This window comes from Schistocerca cancellata, chromosome 5, assembly GCF_023864275.1.
Source record: "Schistocerca cancellata isolate TAMUIC-IGC-003103 chromosome 5, iqSchCanc2.1, whole genome shotgun sequence".
NCBI classification, from domain to species: domain Eukaryota; kingdom Metazoa; phylum Arthropoda; class Insecta; order Orthoptera; family Acrididae; genus Schistocerca; species Schistocerca cancellata.
The window spans coordinates 472,282,495-472,294,949 of NC_064630.1; positions in this window are offsets into that span (position 1 = coordinate 472,282,495).

Genomic DNA, 12,455 nt, shown 5'->3' on the forward strand with positions numbered 1-12,455 from the left:
TATTGCCGTTTCAAATATACCGGTCATTTTTGAAACACCCTGTATATGCGTACTAGTTCCGTTTAGCGCATGCATTATAGAACATTTCAACGATTAAAAATACTTGTTACCTACAATAAACTACATGTTCTATATACAGGAGGATGTAGGTTGCAGTAGGTACTGGGAGATGAAGAAGCTTGCACAGGATAGAGTAGCATGGAGAGCTGCATCAAACCACTCTCAGGACTGAAGACCACAACAACAACAACAACAACAACAACAACATATACAGGAGCACTTCCGTAACGTACTATTCAAAGAAAAGCCGAAGTTAACCAAAACTGGTTAAAAACACATAATAATAATAATGACGTGTGACGAGGGCATCCCGTCGGGTAGACCGCTCGCCTGGTGCAAGTCTTTCGATTTCATTAATCTACATCTGTTAAAACCAGAGTTATTAAAACCCTTAAAACACGTAAACTATTTAAATGCTGTCGATATTTCAGATAAGACAAACTGTAATGTAATTATCTAGGTTTACATACAGTACAAAAACAAAAATACGTACAAAGTTTGCGGTTTTTCTTGCATTGAGACATATTTCTTTCCTTGTATCTTCAATCTACTGTCGAAAATTTACGTCCTAACACGACGCATGTATTGACCAATATGTGGAAACTATAAAGTTAATATAGCTATACCAGTTTATCCCCATTTCTTGCCGGCCGCGGTGGTCTAGCGGTTCTGGCGCTGCAGTCCGGAACCGCGGGACTGCTACGGTCGCAGGTTCGAATCCTGCCTCGGGCATGGATGTGTGTGATGTCCTTAGGTTAGTTAGGTTTAAGTAGTTCTAAGTTCTAGGGGACTTATGACCTAAGATGTTGAGTCCCATAGTGCTCAGAGCCATTTGAACCATTTGAACCCCATTTCTTATTACTGTTTTATCAGGAAATAAACAGTTGTTTAGACGTTCTTTGCAATTCTAAAGTTCAGTGACAGCAAAAGTGCTATACGCAGTCTAGTAATGTATGTCTGTGGAACAAACGTACGTATCTGCCTACCTTCTTATGTTTTTCCCGACAGTAAGGGAACACGACGTGTATGTACTTTTTATAATGTTCAGTTCCACTGTTAGACGGGAGCGCACGCAAATTGAAATTCATGAAGACTGATTAAATTAAGACAGGATTTGTAGTCTTCGATTATTAAAGATACTATTCAATAATTAGCCGTCGCATACTCCATCATTGTTGTACGAGTCTATGGGTAAAAGGAAAGAGAAAGCCATCTAAAACATTGCTGTTAGTACTTTACAAAAGGGAATAATACCTTTTAAAATTGTGTCAACAGATACTCTCTCTCTACACGTTTAAATCATTTGTATAAGATCTGCCCCACATTTGCCTTTCCTAGGCAAGAGACGTAAATTGTAATATTTCATGTTAGCACAGGTGGATCATCTACATGGTTACTGAGCTAGGAGGTGCTGGCTCATATCATCACATTTATTCCTAGTGGCGCTCAGTTTGAACAAAGGACCATTTCATTTTTAATGAATTAATTATTCATCAATTTGATTAACAGTACTGACTTCTAACTACCATCTAGATGTGTGAGGGTGAATGTTAGGCATACGTCGTTACCGATAAATTTGATCACTATATATATGTGTGTGTTCCGGTGCGACTATTAGATTCCTTGTTAATTAAAATAGGCTTGACGCCAAAACTACAGGGCTATTACAAATGATTGAAGCGATTTCATAAATTCACTGTAGCTCCATTCATTGACATATGGTCACGACACACTACAGATACGCAGAAAAACTCATAAAGTTTTGTTCGGCTGAAGCCGCACTTCAGGTTTCTGCGGCCAGAGCGCTCGAGAGCGCAGTGAGACAAAATGGCAACAGGGGCCGAGAAAGCGTATGTCGTGCTTGAAATGCACTCACATCAGTCAGTCATAACAGTGCAACGACACTTCAGGACGAAGTTCAACAAAGATCCACCAACTGCTAACTCCATTCAGTGATGGTATGCGCAGTTTAAAGCTTCTGGATGCCTCTGTAAGGGGAAATCAACGGGTCGGCCTGCAGTGAGCGAAGAAACGGTTGAACGCGTGCGGGCAAATTTCACGCGTGGCTCATGCCACAACTGGAGACCGACAGCGCCGACTTCATCTTTCAACAGGATGGTGCTCCACCGCACTTCCATCATGATGTTCGGCATTTCTTAAACAGGAGATTGGAAAACCGATGGATCGGTCGTGGTGGAGATCATGATCAGCAATTCATGTCATGGCCTCCACGCTCTCCCGACTTAACCCCATGTGATTTCTTTCTGTGGGGTTATGTGAAAGATTCAGTGTTTAAACCTCCTCTACCAAGAAACGTGCCAGAACTGCGAGCTCGCGTCAACGATGCTTTCGAACTCATTGATGGGGACATGCTGCGCCGAGTGTGGAAGGAACTTGATTATCGGCTTGATGTCTGCCGAATCACTAAAGGGGCACATATCGAACATTTGTGAATGCCTAAAAAACTTTTTGAGTTTTGGTATGTGTGTGCAAAGCATTGTGAAAATATCTCAAATAATAAAGTTATTGTAGAGCTGTGAAATCGCTTCAATCGTTTGTAATAACCCTGTATACAGGATACAATCACGTGACTTCTACTAGCCTCTGCTGCAACTGATGCTACGAATCGCCGCTTCGATATAGCTCGTAGCTGTACGCGTTTGTGCACGCTGCTCTTTGAGAGTTTTTGCGTACTTTAAGGAATCACAAAGCGTAGTAAATTTTCCGCAGTATAAGTTTTAAGGACGAATTAGAACGTGTAATGAATTCATCTCATCAATACGAGGACTTCGTGACACTTTGTTTTCACGAAGAACGTCAGGAACTTGTAGATCACGTAGTCTACGTTCTACAGTTCGCACACGGCATGTGGTGGAAGGTTGTGGTAAGGGGGCCTCTTACTGCCCTCCAGCCCACTCTCAACGGCTAGGCTTTTCGAGCCCATGTGTGAATTCACTTGTAAAAGCTTGCCACCACATACACGCCCCCACCAGCTACAGCTCGCCACATGGCGGACTCGTCGGCCGCTCTCCTAGAAAACGCACGTAGGCACCGTTTAACACGAAGCCGAATGGGCGAAAAGTCCCAAGCTGCGTGAACGGTTCAGAAGCACTGAAAGAAAATAGTGACAATGATTAATGCCAAACGGTGTCAAACTTTGGTCAGAACATGAAAATGTTGGTTGGCGAAAATTACAATGAGCTCAAAGTCACTATTATAGTCAATATATTTGTTTCTGGAAGGTAATTAAGTAAATATTAGTATCTTATCGAAGCAACCTCGATTCACTGCAGGAATGAAAGAAACATCCTGGGAGGCTTGGTCACGTGCCACCCGTTAAACCTCTATCTCGTCACTGCGAGTATCGCTCCTGATATTTGGCAAGAGATGAAGCTGTTGTCAGTATTTTAGAAGAGGAAGCAAAGGACAGATACAGAGAAGGGTTATATCAAGTCCAATGACCATCGGTCCGGAAACGCATACTTTCTGAGATAAACACCTCTGTACTGGAAGGTCTAGGCCAGGCTTCGCTGCGGATATTAGCACAGTCGTTGCATTGGCCCTACGTCAAATTTGTCTTCAGGATATTATGATGTCTAACTCAGAGTACTCTACCAGCCAATAGATGGTCTGCAGTCACTAGCATGGCACCAGTCGTAATGTAGGTTACGTCAGTTTTCGTCGTGCCTTATTGTACGTTCCATGGTGTTTTACCTTCTTCCAAACGCACATTCACTTATGTGTTTATTGTTATTGTGCTGTTTGTACGCATAAATGGAGAAGTACATTTGCATTTTCTCTCTTTCACCACTTATCAGCAATGGAAGGCTACTACACGACAAGTGAAATGGCGATTGTGATATTCTGTCATGGTTTAGCAAATGGTGACCCCGAGAGCCCGTGCCCTCTACGCTGAGAAACATCCACAGCGCGCCCTGTGATAAGGTGTCTCAGGTAGACAGGTACCTTTGCAGATCTAAGGACTAACAGTGGAAGGTCCCGCTCAGTCTGCACGCCTGATATGGAGAAGCATGTGCTACATTTGGTGGAAAAAACTGAACTCCTGAGACCAGCGTGTGACGATCGGCAGCAGCAGAGGGAGTGGCTCACTCTCTTATCTGGGAAGTACTTAATGAACAACTGCTGTACCTATTTCATCTACAGCGCGTTCAGGCCCTAAGGCCACAGTGTCGTCATGGCAGACGGCTTTTCTCTGAATGGCTGTTCCAGAAATGTTCACATCCAATAAATTTTTTACCGATGAAGCAGGGTTCACAAGTGACTGTGTTGTGAATTCTCATAACCAGCATGTACACCAGTGGCCATTAAAACTGCTACACCATGAAGATGACGTGCTACAGACGCGACATTTAACCGACAGGAAGAAGATGCCGTGATATGCAAATGATTTGCTTTTCAGAGCATTCACACAAGTTTGGCGCCGGTGGCGACACCTACTACGTGCTGACATGAGGAAAGTTTCCAACCGATTTCTCATACACAAAGAGCAGTTGACCGGCGTTGCCTGATGGAACGTTGTTGTGATGCCTCGTGTAAGGAGAAGAAATGCGCGCCATCACGTTACCGACTTTAATAAAGGTCGGGTTGTAGCCTATCGCGATTGCGATTTATCGTATCGCGACATTGCTGCTCGCTTTGGTCGAAATCCAATGACTGTTAGCAGAATATGGAATCGGTGGGTTCAGGAGGGTACTACGGAACGCCGTGCTGGATCCCAACGGCCTCGTATCACTAGCAGTCGAGATGACAGGCATCTTCTCCGCATGGCTGTAACGGATCGTGCAGCCACGTCTGGATCCATGAGTCAACAGATGGGGACATATGCAAGACAACATCCATCTGCATGAACAGTTGGACGACGTTTGCTGCAGCATGGACTATCAGCTCGGAGACTATAGCTGCGGTTACCCTTGACGCTGCATCACAGACAGGAGCCCCTGCGATGGTGTACTCAACGACGAACCTGGGTGCACGAATGGCAAAACGTCATTTTTTCGGATGAATCCAGGTTCTGTTTACAGCATCATGGTGGTCGCATCCGTGTTTGGCGACATCGCGGTGAACGCACATTGGAAGCGTGTATTCCACATCGCCATACTGGCGTATCACCCGGCGTGATGGTATGGGGTGCCATTGGTTAAACGTCTCCCTCACTTCTTGTTCGCATTGACGTGTTACGACCGGTGGCTCTACCCTTCATTTGATCCCTGTGAAACCCTACATTTCAGCAGAATATTGCACGATCGCATGTTGCACGTCCTGTACAGGCCTCTCTGGATACAGAAAATGATCGACTGCTGCCCTGTCCAGCACAATCTCCAGATCTCTCACCAACTGAAAACGTCTGATCAATGGTGGCCGAGCAACTGGCTCGTCACAATACGCCAGTCACTACTCTTGATGGTGGGCCGGGGAGGTCGAGCGGTTCTAGGCGCTACAGTCTGGAACCACGCGACCGCTACGGTCGCAGATTCGAATACTTCCTCGGGTATGGATGTGTGTGACGTCCTTAGGTTACTTAGGTTAAAGTTGTTCTAAGTTCTAGGGGACTGATAACCTCAGAAGTTAAGTCCCATAGTGCTCAGCGCCATTTGAACTACTCTTGATTAACTGTGGTATCGTGTTGAAGCTGCATGGGCAGCTGTACCTGTACACGCGATCCAAGCTCTGTTTGACTCAATGCCCAGGCGTATCACGGCCTTTATTACGGCCAGAGGTGGTTGTTATGGGTACTGATTCCTCAGGATCTATTCACCCAAATTGCGTGAAAATGTAATCACATGTCAGTTCTAGTATAATATATTTGTCCAATGAATACCCGTTTATCATCTGCATTTCTTCTTGGTGTAGCAATTTTAACGGCCATTAGTGTACGAGAAGGTGTAAATCCCTAAGCAATTCAGGAAAGATTGCATCAACACCGATTCTCAATCAATGTTGGGCAGGTGTACTTGGCGATAGGTTGATAGGGCTCTACGTGTTACCATAAATGTTAACTGGGGCACATTATCTGGACATTCTTATTAATGTATTGCCTGCCTTGCTGGAGCTGTGCCATTGCGGCAACAAATACACATGTGATTCATTCATGATGGCGTACCATCACACTTCCGTCACAACGTGCGCGAACTTCTAACGCAGACATTTCATGACCACTGGCTTGGTTCACCGGGGGCGGGACGTGGTGGGGGTGGGGGTGGGGGAAGCGGCGCACACCTTGGTCCTCTGCTCGTTCCCCAGACCGCAGTACCCTAGACTTCTGGTTATGGGGACACCTGAAGGAATTGGTCTACACCACCCTAATCTACAATGTGCGGACACTACAGGGTCGCGTCTTCAATGCGTGACAGGTACAATAGCAGCCAGGTATACTTCCTCATTTCTTATACCGGAGAGCACAGGGGTGCATTGTCATGAATGGACACCGCGTTGAACGCCTCCTGTAAACACGTGTTTATCGCAGAAGGTATGCATTTCCGGACCCATGTTCACTGGACTTATTTGTCTTGTTTCGATGAGTACAACTACCTCTCAAAGTATTCGACACTGTTTTTGAACACACACACATGTATGTACAAAGTGGTCCATTGGTGGTGCCGGGCCCAATATCTCACGAAATAAGCATCAAACGAAAAATCTACAAAGAACGAAACTCGTCCAACTTGAAGGGGGAAACCAGATAGCGCTATGGTAGGCCCGCTAGATGGAGCTGCCATAGGTCAAACGGATATCAACTGCGTTTTTTTTAAATAGCAACCCCCATGTTTATTACATATTCGTCTAGTACGTAAAGAAATATGAATGTTTTAGTTCGACCACTTTTCTCGCTTTGAGATAGATGGCGCTGTAATAGTCACAAACGTATAAATACGTGGTATCACGCAACATTCCACCAGTGCAGACGGTATTTGCTTCGTGATACATTACCCGTGTTAAAATGGACCGTTTACCCATTGCGGAAAAGGTCGATATCGTGTTGACGTATGGCTATTGTGATCAAAATGCCCAACGGGCGCGTGCTATGTATGCTGCTCGGTATCCTGGACGACATCATCCAAGTGTCCGGACCATTCGCCGGATAGTTACGTTATTTAAGGAAACAGGAAGTGTTCAGCCATGTGTGAAACGTCAACCACGACCTGCAACAAATGATGATGCTCAAGTAGGTGTTTTAGCTGTTGTCGCGGCTAATCCGCACATTAGTAACAGACAAATTGAGAGACAACCAGGAATCTCAAAAACGTCGGTGTTGAGAATGCTACATCGACATCGATTGCACTCTTACCATATTTCTATGCACCAGAATTGCATGGCGACGACTTTGAACGTCGTGTACAGATCTGCCACTGGGCACAAGAGAAATTACGGGACGATGACAGATTTTTTACACGCGTTCTATTTAGCGACGAAGCGTCATTCACCAACAGCGGTCACGTAAACCGGCATAATATGCACTACTGGGCAACGGAAAATCCAAGATGGCTGCGACAAGTGGAACATCAGCGACCTTGGCATTATGGGAGGAAAGATAATTGGCCCCCATTTTATCGATGGCAATGTAAATGGTGCAATATATGCTTATTTCCTACGTAATGTTCTACCGATGTTACTACAAGATGTCTCACTCCATGACAGAATGGCTATGTACTTCCAGCATGATGGATGTTCGACACTTAGCTCGCGTGCGGACGAAGCGGTATTGAATAGCATATTTCATAACAGGTGGATTAGTTGCCGAAGCACCATACCATGGCCTGCACGTTCTCCGGATCTGACGTCCCCGGATTTCTTTCTGTGGGGAAAGTTGAAGGATATTTGCTATCTTGATCGACCGACAACGCCTGACAACATGCGTCAGCGCATTGTCAACGCATGTGCGAACATTGCGGAAGGCGAACTACTCGCTGTTGAGAGGAATGTCGTTACATGTATTGCCAGATGCATTGAGGTTGACGGACATCATTTTGAGCGTTTATTGCATTAATATGGTTCAAAAATGGCTCTGAGCACTATGGGACTTAACATCTATGGTCATCAGTCCCCTAGAACTTAGAACTACTTAAACCTAACTAACCTAAGGACAGCACACAACACCCAGCCATCACGAGGCAGAGAAAATCCCCGACCCCGCCGGGAATCGAACCCGGGAACCCGGGCGTGGGAAGCGAGAACGCTACCGCACGACCACGAGATGCGGGCACATTAATATGGTATTTACAGGTAATCACGCTGTTCTCAGAAATCATAAGTTCACAAAGGTACATGTATCACACTGGAACAACCGAAAGAAAATGTTCAACCGTACCTACGTTCTGCATTTTAATTTAAAGACCTTCGTGTTACCAACTGTTCGTTTAAAATTGTGAGCCATATGTTTGTGACTATTACAGCGCCATCTAACACAAAGCGAAAAAAATGGTCCAACTAAAACATTCATATTTCTTTACGTACTAGACGAATATGTAATTAAAAATCGGGGTTCCTATTTTTAAAAAAACGCAGTTGATATTCGTGTGACCTATGGTAGCGTCATCTAGCGAGCCAACCATAGCGCCATCTGGTTTCCCCCTTCAAGCTAGACAAGTTTCGTTCTTTGTAGTATTTTCGTTTGATGCTTATTTCGTGAGATATTTGGCCCGGTCACGATCAATGGACCACCCTGTGTAATTATTCGTGATTCATAAAATTTTCAATTGAAAGTTGCCCGTCACAATGACAACTTTCAGAACTGATTTGTCCGGTGTATTCTGAACCGCAAACTGCAAGGACTTTCCGATACCAAACTATCGATAGTTGAAAATATCATAGTCTTCCATGAACTTAGAAGATATATCTAAGGTGAAAAACTTTGGCGAGCTATATCAGTAGCCAACGGGAGGCGGGCGTGGTGCGTGTTTTGCTGTGAACTTCCCGTTTAAAAGGGACGAAGCAGAGTTAGTCTCTTTGGATCTTTCTGTCATCGTGTTCTGCGAGCAGCAGAGCTACGATGGGCGTGTAACACGTTAAGTAGCTTTGAAATTGCTTTCTGTTGATCATTCTCAGATACCTTGTTATAAATGGTAGGTGAGATTCTGGCTCACTTCGCGCATCTTGGTGTGATGTTATCTACAGTACTTCCACATCTTTAACGTGCATTTATCTGTGGATTGCTCGTTGCGATGGTCTGTTTTTGATGGGCATTGAAGTCGTCACACTCTCATGCGTTGCATATGGAATTCTTGTTTATCTTTTGGTGATATTGATGCCATGTGTTTAGCGTACAGACAATTGTGTGTTTTGTTGTACCCATAGCTATACTTTAAATGGCGACAAGCGAGTAGGAATAAACCTCATAAACTTGACGGGAGTGGTTATTACTCCACCTAAAGTACAGCGATAGTGTGTGCACATTGCAACGTGCATTGAGCTGCCACACGTAACTTTGCAGGTTTTCTGCCTTCAACAGAAATAGCAATCTTACCGAGCCACTACTATAATCAACCCTTACATTTCTGAAACTGCCACCATAAATACACTTCAAGCCATTTCATTGCATAATTTTCAGGTCAGAAGATTAGTCATCACCTGCAGATAGGGACTCGAGGGTACATCACCTTACGTACGACCTGATTGCTATGTGTCATTAGATTTCGTCTTTCTAAAGTAGAAAAGTTAAGATTAAAAGTGTGAGACGCGTATATTCACTGCACTTAACTTGTCTGTAACTTGGGTTACTTACATGCTCTTGACACCGTATTATGAATGCATTCAAATGCTCATTTATTCTCACTGTTCTTTTGCTGTACAAAGTAATTTGTTACTATACTTTAATATGTTCCATTCGTTTCAAGTCATGTAGTATTATTCAATTTCTTGGGTCTAAACTATGTATCGAACAGGGCATTTATTCAGGGCATGTTTCAAGATACATATTTGCATGTAATCCGACTAGTAGCAGAAAGTAGGTATCGTACACAATGAGACACGAAAAAGTAGTGAGTCGCTAATATGTTGTTCTCTCTCATATATATAGTACAACATTAATTGAAGGTAATTTTTCTAACAAATAGAATATGAAATTGATAGGATTCTCTCTAAGACGGTTGACTTCAGAAATGCCTACAATTTCTGGGTAGTTCCTCTTCTTAACTCATTGTCAACATTTTTTGAGAAGTAATTTACTCGACAGTTGTCACAGATGTGAATTAATGGAACATTAGTAACTTACAGATCACATTTTTAAAGTGCTGCCTGGATAAATAATGAAATCATTTAATCCAGTTGGCTACTTCTGAGAAGAGGACACAATTTTATAAAATGATAGTACAGTACATGCTTAATTTTGTTATCATGTACGATAATTATGGATGAATTTGTGCTAATTGCTTCAAATAACTCCAGTTCCTGTTAGGAGACCATCTATGACTTCGGTTCTGAATGCAATGACTTTCGATTAGATGCAACCACAGCTATCAGTGGAGGTCAGGATCTGCCTGACTCCAAACCTGCAAAAGCCTTCACTTGGGAATGCTGCTGATGTGTGCACAGCACCACAACTCGAACTCACCATCGAACATCACCAGGTAAATGAAGCGCACTGAACCACTCCCATAATAGCCAGTCAGCCTATGCTCTAACTACAAGGACATTGACCCTGAGATAATTATTAACACAATAAGCACTCTATTGATTATTATTATAGACTGTGATGGTAAGTTGCTAATATTGTATCAGTCAGTTTTTTAGAAGTCAAATGCATTCAAGGGTAAGTGCACACAAGCAAGTCATGATTTAAGAGAAATATATTTTGTAAAAGTAAGAAGATTACCATATACTCTATTTTCATTCCTACAGCTCACACATCTAATCATTTCATTTATTGTATACCAAATATTTCTCATTGTAGTGAAAAATGATTTCATTATTAGTGATTATTGTTAATACCAACCAACGTTCCATGTTGTAACTTAACTAACTAATCGGACATTACAGAACTTTACGCTTTATCAAGAAATCGCACTGCTAGAATGCTTCCAATAGATAAAAAATACTGATATGCACTTCTCATAAACATCCCTCTTTGTGTTATTCCTACTTCTCGCTTTCCAAAGACGTTAAGTTTATCGGCATACTTTCAAAGCTACATTGAAAAGCTGCCATAATTTTCGTCTTTCTCTTGTATAATGTATTGCATTAACTAATATTTTATCAAGCTGCCGTACATTATAACGCTTATATGTGATGCCTGACTTTCTCTTAACGGAGGGATGCTTATTGTTAACCATGTTGGCCAGTTGTTGATACGGACAATGAAAAACGACATTATATCACGGTATTTTGAATTTATCCAAGATCATTCTCCAAGATCGCGTCAAATATCTTCGAGACGGTCGTAAGTTCAAGGCAATAGATACAGAGCTTAGAGACAGCAAAATTCTTCGCCTACAATTTTTGTTCCTCTGTTTGTTATTTATATTCTCCCAAATTGGAGATAGGTAGGCTGACATCGTTTCAGCCCCAAATGCTCCTACAAATTTCCTATAAATATTTTATTGCGTCATTGTGAAAAAGTCATTCGTAAAACCGCTGACGCTATGTGACAAAACTTTCACATATCGAGAGTCTTAAGACTGAAAAGTAACACACTTCAAGGCAGAACAAATGAGGCAGGTGTACACAGCGTCAACAGAACAGCAGCTACGACCCACGACATTAAGAAAACTATTACCAGAATAACCGGTTAGGCGGCTTCGAGGATTCACTGCACACGAATGGAAACGAGTTTGTGTCAGTTCGTTGTGGGAAGATTATAAAAGTTTTGACTGTACCCTAATGGATTTGGGGCGTGTTAAAACCTGCTGTCTATACTAATTACTGCTGCATACGTAGCTAAAGCCTAAGCCATTGCCGTATCTTACGGTGGATAATTGGTGCTTTTACTAACAACAGCGCAAATGAATCGACGATTTGGCAAGCCACAAAATGTATACAGTCATAAACCTCTTTTGTTATCACGTTGCGAACACGACAAACGAAACACATCACAGCAACGGTAAAACCAACCTACCGCTTGCGCATAAATAACATTTTTACTTATGCGGGAATAGTGTCACGGGATGATGATCGGTAAAATAATGGGGAAAATATTTTGGTGACTCCCTTCTACAAAGGGAAATATGGTCGTCATAGCGAAATAAGACAAATCGGAGCTTGCACCAAAAGATTTAGATGTTCATTTTTTCCCAAGCGCTATTCCAGTGTGAAATGGCCACGAAATACTGTATGAATTCCATGCCTACCCCTTGGATATGAATTGCGGAATAGTTTGCTATTTTCGTCGAATAATTCGTCTTAGTTCTGCAAAATTATCATAGTTTCGTTTACTTACCTGTAAC